The following is a 14,279-nucleotide window of genomic DNA, read 5'->3' on the forward strand; positions in this document are numbered from 1 at the left end:
CGTCTCCGCGACGTACGTATGCTATCTGGGATACTGTATTACTGCCTGATGAACGCAAGGTGAACTCGTTCATTCTGGGGCTTGTGAACGGCACGTTCTCTCACTTTAACGTCATTCAGTAGGGTGCCAGATTTCTATAGAGTCTTCCAGGCGAAAACCCGTCTAAAACACACTGTAAACAGGCCTTAATGTGTAGCGGAAAAAAACACCCAATCTGGCAACACTGCCACCAGGCTGCATACGTCATCAAAACAACACTGACTGGACGCTGCTATCCAAATCCCTGCTGCGCCACTCGCATAGTTTAACATTAGATCAGTGGTTCTCAAACTTTTTCAGCGGGCAGCCCCCCTTTTGTATGGTGCATTTCTTCGCGCCCCCCCCAAAGAAAATTTATGACAAGAAACTGTTTTAAAACTCAACTTTTGATTAAATAAAACATTTTAAATGATACGAAGTAGTGCTGTTGGTTAGTAGTCTTATATTTTTTAGGTTTAAGTGCACAGAATTCATGATAACTTAATTTATTTTATAAAATGTCATAAAACTGGGGCCCCCCTGGCACCATCTCGTGGCCCCCCTGGGGGCCCCGGACCCCAGTTTGAGAACCACTGCATTAGATAACATAACATCATATTTGTCCTAAATCGTTAACGATTAACAAAGGCTGCTTACACATATTCTGGATCTTGAAATAGACAAGCTCACGCTATTTAACGTGCACGTGCGGTGTGCAATACCTGAGTTGTCATACACTCAACGCCTCGCAGCGCTTCTCGCCCGGAAAACCCCCTTGAAGCACCCGGCTAGCCTTTCAAGGTATGTGCAAGCAAATACAAAAATTAAAAGACAGTCAATGCTCGTAAACCCTGGTTGGATAAGGATTTAAAGTTGGATATGAATATGAAATCTGATGCATTTAGCTTCAGTGTTAAAACTGATAAAATCATTCCTGTCTGTGGTTCTATATGGGCTATATGGCAATATATTTTTTTAAAATAATATGGGGAAAAAGAACTATAAATAAATTAGTTCATTTTTGGAACTGTGAACTAGTTCAAAATTTGGAAATATGAGCTATGAACTGAACTAGTTCATTTTAAAATTTGTGAACTGTGAACTGAACTAGTTCATGTAGAAAGTGAACTTTCCTAACACTGCTCATAAGCCTTGAAAAGTGAAGCCTCTGGCTCTGTGATCGCCCCCTGGTGGCTGGCTGCAGTACAAGTCATAACCCCGCCCTCTCAATTCAAACTAATGGGACTCTGCTCTAAATAAAAAAAAGTATTTACACTTCCAATAAAAGTTTCCAAAAGGTGGTTTTGGTACTTTCAGGTAGTTGTTTTCACGCGTATATATGTAAAAGTGTTTTCCTTATTGTGGTAAGTTTCATTTTAGCTAGTAATTTGATGCTATAGAAACGGGGCGTGTCGTTATGAGTGGCGTGGTTGAATTGGTCGAGCGAGCGTTTAGGCGGAAGTTTGATAACGTGGCTCTGGCTCCACGGACGATTCCTTCTGCGCATGCCTTGGCTCCAAACTGACGTTTTTACGTAACATGGCGGCGACCGTGGTCGGACATTTTTGGCTTCAATTCATTACAATGGTGGGAGGCGACATCGCGTCATCCATCTTTTTTTACAGTCTATGGTCCTGTCCCAAATGGCACACTCCGGACTTGTGGTCCTCCTCAGAGTCCACACTTTGATGACATCACGTAGTCCAGACTTTAGGGACCCTTAATGCGAGTCCACGTGGACACAACTTTATTGTTATTTTCGACGAGGCATTTGTTCAAGAGATCAGTTCAGCAACTAGTCAGACCATTAAAAAAACGAAACCGGAAGTAATGCTGCGTTCCAGGCAACCTGTAACCCGTAACTCACGACTTCAAATCCACGACTTACCACTCTGAACTGGGAGTACATCGATCTAGTACGAGTTCACGGGTGGGAAGTCACGGGTTTGACTGCCGTTCCAGTGCACTTTCACCGGTAGAAGGTTGTAAAAACACGAGTTACAGGCTGCCTGGAACGCATAAGGTCGTGAGTCGTGGTTTTGAAGTCGTAACTTACGGGTTTAAAAACCTGCCTGGAACGCAGCATAAGGTTCGGATCCAGACGTGTATCACGTGCATCCGATGAAACCGTCTATTGCTCTAGCGACTTTTTGCGTGTGATGATTTTGATGTTTTAAATAGATACACATTTGAGGTAGTTTTTTTCTTGCTTTATTGAGTAATTCCATTTTAACATGATAATCTTATAGAACATGATGCATTGCTATGTCTGTTAATTGCCACTTTTGGACAGAGATTATTTAGATTACATAATCCATTTCTAGCAATTCTGATATGTGTGTATATGTATGGAGCCTATACAGTTGTGTTCAAAATTATTCAACCCCAACTGAAATTGATTGTTTTGGCCGGTTTGACATTGATTTTGATCATTCAGTCATCCTGCTTACAATTTACATCAAAGAGGCATGTGTAGGTCAGACAAATATAACATAAAATTTATAATGAAATAACCACAAATGTCTTTTCTGTGCTCACATCATTTTCAGTTTTATTCAACCCCCAAGTGACATTCAATATTAGTACTTAGTACAACATCCTTTTACAGTTAAAACAGCTTTTAAACGTGAAGCATAGCTTGACACAGTGTCTTGCAGCGATCTACGGGCAGGGCTTGACATTAACTTTTTGAGCAACTTGTCCTTTGGACAAGTAAATTTGTGTTTCACTTGTCCATGCACAAAAGTCACTTGTCCGGGTAAAGATTTATAATATAATGTATTTTTGTGTTTTGCTAATCAGTGGCGGAGCAAGGGATTTCTCATAGGGGTGGCCAGGCAGGGGCCAGCAATTACTCTGGGGTGGCATATATAATCAGAGGTGGGTAGTAACGAGTTACATTTACTTCGTTACATTTACTTGAGTACATTTTTTGGGTAACTAGTACTTTTAGAGTAAATTTAATGATGGGTACTTTTTACTCTTACTCAAGTACATTTCTAATGAAAAAACTGTACTTTTACTTCGCTACATTCGGTGGCGTTACTACGCTACTTTCAAATGGTAATAATTAATGAATATATTTTATTTTTTAAGTTTATATGGCTTGCTCGAAAGTCTCGCGAGACGTTAGAGAGGCTGCGTGCGTTGCGAGGGGTGGCTACGTATCACCCTTTAGCGCGCGTAGATGAAACATAGATGAAAGGAGATGACTGAAGCGGAGGATGACCTATGCAAGCAATCGGAGGCAGATCACGCGTGGGCTCAAGTTTGGTCTATGTTTACACTACAAAAGGTCAAAAAGAATAGTTTCATAATGCGATGTATGCTTTGTGCACCAAAACGAACTGACATCTCAGCATACAGGAATTCAAGCTCCAACCTGAAACAACACGGCGGTAAGTGTCACGTTGTGCAGTGCCTTATTATAATATTATTTCACGCACTGTTTTTGTCATATGCGCTCTTGTGCAAGCAATGAAAATTACTCTAACCTTACAAACAACAAACGTTCACATCTGCACATTTCCATATCATTTCCTCATAAAACTAAACAAATTGAACAGCATAGTGTTAAGTCTTGCATTAATATAATACGTGAGAACCGGGGCAAAAGTAACGCTGGACGAAAGTAACAAAGCGATTTTCTAAGAGGACTGATACCATTTGCATTCCAAACTATGACAGCATCTTTGCAACCCTTGACAGAGGAGCTGACAAATATCGCGTTATTTACTCACCATTTTCCGGGTGTAGATCCAGAAAGTTGTTTTCAACCATAAGTAAATTCCAAAAGCGGTCATTGTTTTCTTATAACGCGTTGTGTTTCTCGTTTCATCAATCTTCAGGTTATTTAGTGCTCTTACACATCCTGAAGTTTGACTTCTCAAGAGTTTTTCAAAATAAAAGTAAATCGGGTTTAAATGTGAGGAGATCCTGTCAGGACGAAAGTAACACTTACTTTTAAACCATTTATATTATTCTAATTTAATTTAATTTAATTTTCATAGTGTTCAAACTGTTGAATTTAAGTTTGTACTGTTGGTTGCTTTTGAAACATTTGATAAAACTGAAATTTAAAATGAAAATATAATTTCATTCTTTTTTACAAAGATAAATTACAAAATATGTTTGCAGTTACATATTAAAGAGGTCATAGTCATGTATAGTTAATAAAAACAAGTGTAACATGAAAATCTACATTGTTTTGTTGTGTTAAAAAAAAGTAACAATTCACCACTTATGTTCAAAGTGAAATTATACTAGTCATTTTACATTTGTTCAAAATTCCACCTGGTATTGATAGACCACACTTGTGAGTTACTGACCACAGCAAAAATATATCTCTGTCTGAAACATTATCTTTAAAAATTTCAAAAACTTTTAAAAAAATCTGAAAAATTTCTCCCCTACACATAACCGGACACCTTACTTCAATGTAGAAAATACATACGAATAAAAACTGGATTAATAAAATAAAAATAAAAGAATAAAGTATGTTTTTAAAGAAACATGTTTTATATATTATAATAAATGTAGAGTTGATTTGCAAAAACAGAAAAGTTCCATTTGAAATTCTAAAATAAGCATTTTATCAAGCTCCTTATGTTCATTAATTGCACATTAATGGCAATGAAAATAACCTATTAATATAAAAACATGATAACAAACAGACACACACATTCTTTTTTGCTTACTGTAAGCTTGTGAACGTTTTGTTGTGAACGTGAAAATAAAGACACAGTTAACTGTCAGAAAACAGTCAGTGTTTGTTTAAGATTTTTTTTAATGACACGTTATGTGATGTTGGAGGACTGAGATAGACTGCTTTACTTTAACCTAGGTAGTAGTATATAAGCAGAACAATGAGACTTTTAAGGAGAGGTTTGTGAAAGCCCTCCAAGTAGTCTGAAATTCAGGGATTTTACGCTTCTTTTCAATCAGATTGGAAGTAACGAGTAACTAAATACTTGAGTAGTTTTTTCATCTAATACTTTTTTACTCTTACTCAAGTAAATAATTAGATTGTTACTTTTACTTTTACTTGAGTAAATTTTTGTATAAGTACTTGTACTTTTACTTGAGTACAGATTTTGGGTACTCTACCCACCTCTGTATATAATCTCTATCATCCAACCTTAAAATACTTTTAAGTATTATATGTGTGTTAATCAGAATAATGTGTAACATACAATTGCTACAATACTTGAAATTTAATTAAAATGAATTGAGATTAACATACAATTTATAGTCATAATTCAACCTCATGTTTTTTTTAAACTATTTAATCAAATAAAACTTTTGAAATTTACTTTGAAACCAGGATTTCTATCTCCCATTGCTGAAAATATAGAGACCAGAAAATCACATGAATTTTGTAGGGCACTGAAATGTATTTTACTAAGATTCATTTGGCTGCTTCTTGCTACTCTTTTTGAAGAATGATGCTATATCTGCTGCCTTTCTCTTCATTTTCCCCACATTTCAATGATTGTAGAAAAGTGTCACCTTTAATAAATGGACTAATCCGGTCACCCCTGTTAATAAGTGCGAAATGGACTGTTCCAAACTTTCCGCTAGAGTCTGCGCAGTGTCGGAGAATAGAGCAGGTGAATGATAACGGGAAAGGAGATCGGCTGAATAGTGTAAATAGTTATAGTTTAAATAAGCAGGATTGATTCAAATCAAAGGAGGTTTTGTGGACTGCGCGTGTGCGTGCATTATACTAACCACACATCTATGCACATTTAATAAAGTCAACGATTTGAGTGAGACATACTTGTTCTAACCGGACAAACTGTAGCCTTCAACCAAACCCAGACTAGCAATTAAAGCAAAATAATAGATGATTTTTCAATGATTGCAAAACATTAAAACATTACCATGTTTTAAAAAACGTATTAGAATAAATGTATCTAGATTATCTGTTACATATCAAATCAATCTTAAACCTAGCATTTATGCTGTAATGTTCGTGTGGGATTTTTAATGTACAGTGACGAACTCTGTCAGATTCAAATCAGCTGTCGCGCAGCACACACATAGGCGCGCTAAAGAGAGATTCTCGTTATAAAACAGATTCTTAAACAAGATTTTAAGCCCATTATGTGTTTTTACCGAACGTTAGAAGAGAAAAAATACGGACTTAAATCAGCTTTTTTGACACACAGTGAAGTAATTTATATTCACGCCGGAGCCTGAAGAAACATCACTCTCCACTCCACTCCATGCCGTCCCGCGACTCCCGCCCCTCCGTGTTCGGCGATCAGGTTTAATGCGCGCACAGCTTGTTTAGTAACAATAACAGTAGCCTACATGTAAACGTGTGTGTCGGCGTGCCGCGCTCTCTGTTCAATATTCCGCTCGGTGTTTGCGCTGCGCGTTCTGCGTCGTTAACGGCACATAACGTGAAGTAACGTTGATTGAAATTTAACTTGTCCAGTCGGACAACTACTTTTCTCTTACACTTGTCCTACAAAAAATCCACTTGTCCCGGACAAGCGGACAAGCCTTAATGTCGAGCCCTGTACGGGTATCTTCGCCCATTCATCATGGGCAAAAGCCTCCAGTTCAGTCACATTCTTAGGCTTGCGCACTGCAACTGCTTTCTTTAAGTCCCACCAGAGGTTCTCAATCGGATTTAAGTCTGGTGACTGCGATGGCCACTTCAAAATGTTCCAGCCTTTTTTCTGCAACCATGCTCTAGTGGATTTGGAGGTATGCTTGGGATCATTGTCCTGTTGAAAGGTCCAACGTCTCCCAAGCCTCAGGTTTGTGACGGACTGCAACACATTGTCATCCAATATCTCCTGGTACTGAAGAGAATTCATGGTACCTTGCACACGCTGAAGTTTCCCTGTACCTGCAGAAGCAAAACAGCCCCAAAGCATGATTGACCCCCCACCATGCTTCACAGTAGGCAAGGTGTTCTTTTCTTCATAGGCCTTGTTTTTCCTCCTCCAAACATAGGGTTGATCCATGGGCCCAAACAGTTCTAATTTTCCACAGAACACTATCCCAAAACTTCTGTGGTTTGTCCACATGACTTTTGGCATACTGCAGTCGACTCTTCTTATTCTTTGGAGACAGCAAGGGGGTGCGCCTGGGAGTTCTGGCATGGAGGCATTCAGTACGCAGGGTGCGCCGTATTGTCTGAGCAGAAACTTCAGTACCCACATGTGACAAATCTTTTCTCAGTTCCTCAGCAGTCACACGGGGACTTTTTTCCACTCTACATTTCAGATAGCGCACAGCAGTCGCAGTTAGCATCTTTTTTCTGCCACGACCAGGAAGCGTTTCAACAGTGCCCTTTGCCTTGAATTTGCAATGAAGGAGTTGAGTATCACAGTCATTTTAAAGCTGCCTAATTGGTGCTTATTAGGCTTTATTGCTGTTCCCTGACATCCATAGGTGTTTTCAATACCTGATTGAAAACACTTCAATGAACCTCTGTTCTTCAGAGTGGTAGTTCTTTAAGGGGTTGAATAATTGTGTCAATGAAGAATTCACAAAAGAAACATTTACTACTATATTACAAAACCAATTGATGTCATTTTAGTTGCATATAGTTGCAATTAATCTTATCAAATATTTAACTTATGTTTAACAATGTTGTTATTTAGCTCTAGAGGCTTTGTGCCTCCCCCCTCAGATAATTTATTCAAAAGTTTTATAATCTTTACAGCATGGGTCTAGCCTGGGTGCCAGCCGATCTTAGCCCCACCCACCACAATTTGAAAAACGGGGACTAGAATTGAGTATGACAACGTCAGGCTAGCATGGGTCAAGTGTGGGATAGTAAATTAATAGGTCATCCACATATTGGAACAGCGCATTGTCCAACACTAGATCTTTTCAAATCTGTTTTTAATAATTAATTAATTGAAAATGCAAAGTAAATGAGGACATTTTTCAGTAATATAGAATAAGTGAGTTGTTTACCTTTGTAGGTAAAAGTTTCTGCATTTCTCGTCCAGTTAAATACTGAAGAAAGCAGAGCATAAGTCAATTTCATTGAAATATTTAACTTCAGGAGGGATACTAGTTAACAGTGTGTGTGGATCCGGAACTTACTGTGTGCTGGCCAATCTTCAAATTCATCATTTATATTTCTCCAATCATGTATAAAAATAAAGCTTTAGCTACAGAAAATATTGGTGTTTTACAATAGCTTGTTGTTTCTACTAAAAACTCCTAATGCCTCAATAGTGCTTCTAACATTTTCTTGTTTCCTGTCACAATGGGTATTTTGCTAATTTTTGTTAAACTTACATATGTTTTAGCTTGTCCAGAAATTAGTTTGAATCAGCTGCTCTATTTCTGATAGGCCTGCCTGTATTTCTGGGATGACTGCCAAAGCATCTCTATCTTATCAGTTGCAACTACTGGCAGAACCATGGTGCACACAACTTTCTTGTTTCTCCTCTCTTCCAAAATGAGCAGTATAGAATTTTACTGCGTTCCCTATTTTATTTTTCATCATATGGCTAAGATCTTAATACTTAATTTATTTGCCTGCAAAATAGTTACATGTGCTGTAGAGTCAAAAATCCTTCTATTTATTTTTTTTTTTCAATCAAGTGTCTATCTGTGAAGCTGTAACTTGGGGTGCTATTCTATATGTGGGGAAATCAGGGGAACTTTCTATCCTTTCTTCCTATTTATTCACTCTTTTTCTAGATCTGTTCTGCATAAGGGGTCATACATCATAATACAGTAAAAATTCAGACTGTACCTTCTATGTTCATTAATTTGCTCTTTCACAAACTTTTTCCATTTTGTAATTATCATGTATATATTCTATTCTAAATTTTCCTATCCAACATAAGTTTACTTTCGGTGTCATCATTGTAATTTTTCTAACTGCCTTACTGTTAATATAAATTCCATCAGGGGAACAAGATATCTGCTATTTTAATCTACATAGGGCATCTATTTCTAATAATTAATGTGTGTGCTAAAGTGACTTGTTTGACTTTTGCTTACAGACAGACTGGAGCAGTCAGAGGTGTCAGCTGGGTTTTTTCCTTAAAATCCTGCTTGTTTTTCAAAATTTTCAGACAGGTGGAGGTGTGTGGTATAATTTGGACTTACGCATGTGTAATTTGCTTCAGTGTCAGTCATCATAGGTTCAGACTTGCCTTCAACTTCAACCTGCAGAGTCAATAATCTGTCGTCAGCATTGTCAGTTATCATTGGATGTTGGCCCCTCCCGTTAGAATCCTCTGGGCAACCTTAGTAGCTTTGGTCTGGCCCACACCACAGATTCACTGGACCACACTGTGATTGTTGTTGTGACTGCTGCTGCTGCTCTGGGTGGGCCTTACTGTCTCTGGTTTGGCTGCCAGTCTTGTTGGTTCAACCGTCCGCCTTGTTAATTCTGCTGTCAGTTTTGTTGATCTTAATTAAATGGGTTATTCGGACATTCGCTTCTGAAGTGTCCATGCTGCCCCAGCATCTTCACAGCCCCAGCATCTATCACGTGATCTTTTTGTTCTTTCTTGTCCTCTGCCTCCTTGGTGTTTTTGTCCATTACTGCTGTTTTGCTGTTTTGGCTTTGCACAGATAACAATGAGAGTGGCTTGCTGTTGAGCATTTCCCGGAGTGGGTTGGGCTGGTGTTGCTATCTGTGTTTGCTGGATGGTGGGGGCAGGTGTGTTGATGAGCACCATTAAAGCTGGTTGTTTCTCCTTCAGAACAGCTTGTGCTTTTTTCTTAGTTTTGCTCACAAAGTCGTTCCGCTGTAACTTTGCCAGCCCCCTCTGCATCTCTCTCTCCCTCTCTCTCTCTGTTGTTGTTGCCTTCAGCTCATTCTTTTGGTGCTGCTTGACTGCATGTAATACATGATCACAGAACTCCTTGTGTGATTTGGAGTTCAGTTCGACTACATCTTCGAGTTTGGTTTTAACCGGTGGTGGCACAGCTTCCACTATTGCTTTTCTGAACAGTGCAGCTAAAACAAAGTCTTCTTCCGGGTCTTTTTCTAGTTCTCCACATCACCGTTTCAGCTGTTCTTGTATATATTCTGTTGGATTTTCTGTTTCACCAATCGGATCACCTCTCAGCATCTTCGGGTCAATCTGCATGGGGTATTCTCTGTGTATTGTTGTCCACGTTCTCTTCCTGAAGGGGGACAAAGGACATTTTATCTCTTCTGATGTTGTCAATTGCAATTCTCAGTCCAGCATTATTCAAAAGTTCATTCAACTTTGTTCCACCGACACACTTTGCCAACAGGGCCTTGATATCTCCTATGGCCGAGACACACCCTGCTGTCTTTTGCTCAAAAGTTTGTATCCATTTTCCGGCTCCTTCATGTATTTCTGGAAGGCGTGCAGCTAGTCCATCAAAATCCTGAGTGGCCCAGGGTTTACATTGTCCTTGTTGTCCGTTTATCAAAATCAGGCACATTGATGTATTTCTGGGTTCATCAACATAAACATTGTCTCTTGGCATAAATCCATGCAGCTTGCTGTTCTTGTCCAACGTTTACCCAGCGTCCAGTCTCAAACTTTAAATCCTTGCACCCTCTCTCTCCATCCTTGAGATACCGGCTGCTTGCTTGAATTATCCTTGCTTGTAGCTTTTACTGCTCTGGTTTCTCCAGCCTGCCTGGTCCCTACTCTACACTTCCTGTCGGTGTTGTATCATTTACTTTTTCTAAAATGTCATTCCTAAATTTGTCCATCCTTAACTTAAGCCTTTCTGTTCTGCATACGTCTAGGGGTGTTATCTGATGTAGGGCTGTGGCTACACTATCATATGCCTTATGTATCTCAGGGGGTGTTAACATCTTTCCTAATGTTTTGGTTGCATCGGAACTGGGTTAAGAACTGGGTTCTGGCCTTGGTTTGCTGTCTGTTTTTTTTTTTTTTTTTTTTTTTTATTGGGCTTGTGGGCTCATCTGTGTTTGTGATGAGTTTAGGGGTTTGTAAAAGGGGTTGTGCTCTAGCCTGTGATTGGTCTGGCTCCAATTCTATTCTGTCCTCAAATTGTATGTCACCTGTAATTATTGGTAATTGGTTTTTAAATCCCTCATCCCTAGAGGAGACCTTTTTCCTTTGTCTACAACTTTTTATCATCTTCTTTTAGAATCTCTTTATTCTAAATCTATTTACTCTAAATTTTAAAAAGTTAAGTCCCTCCTTTTTTAAATAAATTAAAAACTATTATTTTATTATTATCATCATTATTATTATTACTATTTTCTCATCTCTTCTCATATTTCGCTCTTAGGGTTTGTAATTTCTACAAATTTTCCACGTCCTCACACACTGTTACCTCAAATGTCCCATCCTCTGGCCATTTTGTCCTCAAGTGTTTGGTATGTTTGGTCCATTTGTTTGGTCCATTTGTTTGGAAGTTCTTGTAATCAAATCCGTGCTGATAGGATGTCTGGACTTCAGCCTTTCCAATGATATGGATGCCATGTCTGTAAACACACTTCACCATAATTAGAATTAATTACATAGGTCAATTTGGAAAAAGGGGTGACCAATGAATAAATAGACAACTTCACTCATAAATAATATTTCCAAAATTTTATTATTTCCAGTTTCAGGCGTATGTGGCCTACTTGATCTCTGAAGGTTGTATGAGCAAACCTCATCTAAATATTCTATCAACATGACATTCCAGGATTCTAATTATTACTTGCCAGGTTATCTATGGCCACTTTTTCTCTACTTCTGGTAACTTTTGTACTTCCACTAATTATCTCAGATATCAGTCTGTTTATTTATATTACTGCTAAATATTTGCTAAATGCTTTTCCAGAAGTTATTGTTAATATCTCTTATTTCAATTTGAATTTAAGCATTTCACACTCTTTCTGCTGCTAATAGGGATGTTCATATCAGTTAATTTTCACAACCGACAACCGCATCTTATTAACTGAATATTAACCATTAACTTATAAGATTTTAATATTAAATTGTCATTGAGTAAAAATAGTTGACGGTTGTCTGTGACCTGATAAAAAACAAAACATTTTATCTCATTTAAACGTGCAAACAGCAGCGACAGATCAACAACAGAATCAAGATTCATACAGTACATTATCAGATATTCAGGCAACATTACCTCATCAAAGAAAACGTGATCAGTCCAGATGATTAATATCTAAAAAGGGCAGATTGCATCTACCACAGAGGTCATTTCTAAAGCAGGATGCATTTCAAAAAGTTTTGGTTTTAATAATTTGTGTCATTTAGGGGCCTACTTTGAGTCACCATGCATTAACAATTATTATTATATACAATATGAACATCCCTAGCTGCTATAAATACACGTTTCTTATATTTTAAGTTATTATCATCCATAATTACTTCATCAGGTATATTAAGGCAAAAAGAAAATGAGAAAATGAAAAATAAGATCAAAAGCTATGTTTTTAAAGATAAAATCACTCATATTTACAGTTTATATTTACAGAGGCCTCACTTTATCTTCACTAACACACACATATAGACACACACACTGATCTCTCATATGCTCTCACTCAAAACAGTTTTTTATTCACAAAAATCTCTCTCTCTTTCTCATGCACCATGAGCCCCTCCTTCCTCTGCTCTTTTAGTTCTTATCTTTTCACACACACAGTTCTAGCAGGCAAACATTTTCCCACGCTGAATAAGACACAGCCATAGAAGAACACTCTCTCATCAGCCCAACCTTCATATATAACACACAAACTGATTGCAGTTTTAACACAGTTCACCAACTTAATGCTACAATAACTGACAAAAACAACACAAAGCAACAAGACAAATAACACATAGACCGTACCTACAACCACCTGACCTACAGGATTTGAGCATCTAAATCTCACCGTGTAATAATTATATATTTTTTCGAGCACCTAGCTCCGGACCCCAAGGCCCGACCTGCCCAAGCAGGGTTTTTTCGAGCACCAAGCTCCAGACTCCAAGGCCCGACACGCCTCTCACGTGACCTGCCCAAGCAGGGTTTTTTTTCGAGCACCAAGCTCCGGACCCCAAGGCCCGACCTGCCCAAGCAGGGTTTTTTCGAGCACCAAGCTCCGGACCCCAATGCCCGACCTGCCCAAGCAGGGTTTTTTCGAGCACCAAGCTCCGGACCCCAAGGCCCGACCTGCCCAAGCAGGGTTTTTTCGAGCACCAAGCTCCGGACCCCAAGGCCCGACCTGCCCAAGCAGGGTTTTTTCGAGCACCAAGCTCCGGACCCCAAGGCCCGACCTGCCCAAGCAGGGTTTTTTCGAGCACCAAGCTCCGGACCCCAAGGCCCGACCTGCCCAAGCAGGGTTTTTTCGAGCACCAAGCTCCGGACCCCAAGGCCCGACCTGCCCAAGCAGGGTTTTTTCGAGCACCAAGCTCCGGACCCCAAGGCCCGACCTGCCCAAGGAGGGTTTTTTCGAGCACCAAGCTCCGGACCCCAAGGCCCGACCTGCCCAAGCAGGGTTTTTTCGAGCACCAAGCTCCGGACTCCAAGGCCCGACCTGCCCAAGCAGGGTTTTTTCGAGCACCAAGCTCCGGACCCCAAGGCCCGACCTGCCCAAGCAGGGTTTTTTCGAGCACCAAGCTCCGGACCCCAAGGCCCGACCTGCCCAAGCAGGGTTTTTTCGAGCACCAAGCTCCGGACCCCAAGGCCCGACCTGCCCAAGCAGGGTTTTTTCGAGCACCAAGCTCCGGACCCCAAGGCCCGACACGCCTCTCGCGTGACCTGCCCAAGCAGGGTTTTTTCGAGCACGAAGCTCGACACCCGCACTCACACGCACACCTGTTTAGAATCTGGAACCCTTTTTGCTTTTTCAATTCAGTATTTTATCATTATCTTAATGGAAGCAAATAATTTATATTATAAGTATCAAATTGCTGTGTTCAATTTGGAGAGACCTGGAGTATCAACACCGCTCAGGGCTTACCTTCGGCAGACCACACAAGCACCATACAGAATAAGCAAGTAAATTTATGCTCACCTCTATAGTGGCGCGCCCTTGTGTGACCTGGCCGACCTCTGCCCGTCTGCGGCCCTCCACTCCGTAGCCTCTGTCCAATCACGTCGCGGGGTCACCAAGTTATGTTGTGGCAAAAAGTCTTAGCTTGAATCTTCAGAAGAAAAAATACTCAGGAGACAAAGGTTCCAGGTGCCAAACAAAAATTACTTTATTCGCTCGAGCCAACAAAGTGAGACAATCAATACCCCTCAAAGAGGTGCACAAAGATCATCTGCCCTCCCAACATCTGACTCCATTTTTATACAGTAAGATCAAACACTTCTTATCT

At 39.7% G+C, this 14,279-nt stretch overlaps 1 protein-coding gene across 1 annotated transcript in view; it reads left to right on the forward strand.

Annotated features, from left to right (window-relative positions):
• Positions 1–620: 620 nt before the first annotated feature.
• The window catches only part of LOC129420523 (ras-associating and dilute domain-containing protein), a 30,384-nt gene continuing 16,725 nt past the window's right edge, over positions 621–14,279 (forward strand). Inside the window, exon 1 of the mRNA XM_073866599.1 lies at positions 621–819. The gene's annotated coding sequence lies outside the window, so the exon portion shown is untranslated. The remainder of the gene's footprint in view (positions 820–14,279) is intronic.

This window comes from Misgurnus anguillicaudatus, chromosome 4 (assembly GCF_027580225.2).
Source record: "Misgurnus anguillicaudatus chromosome 4, ASM2758022v2, whole genome shotgun sequence".
Lineage (NCBI taxonomy): Eukaryota > Metazoa > Chordata > Actinopteri > Cypriniformes > Cobitidae > Misgurnus > Misgurnus anguillicaudatus.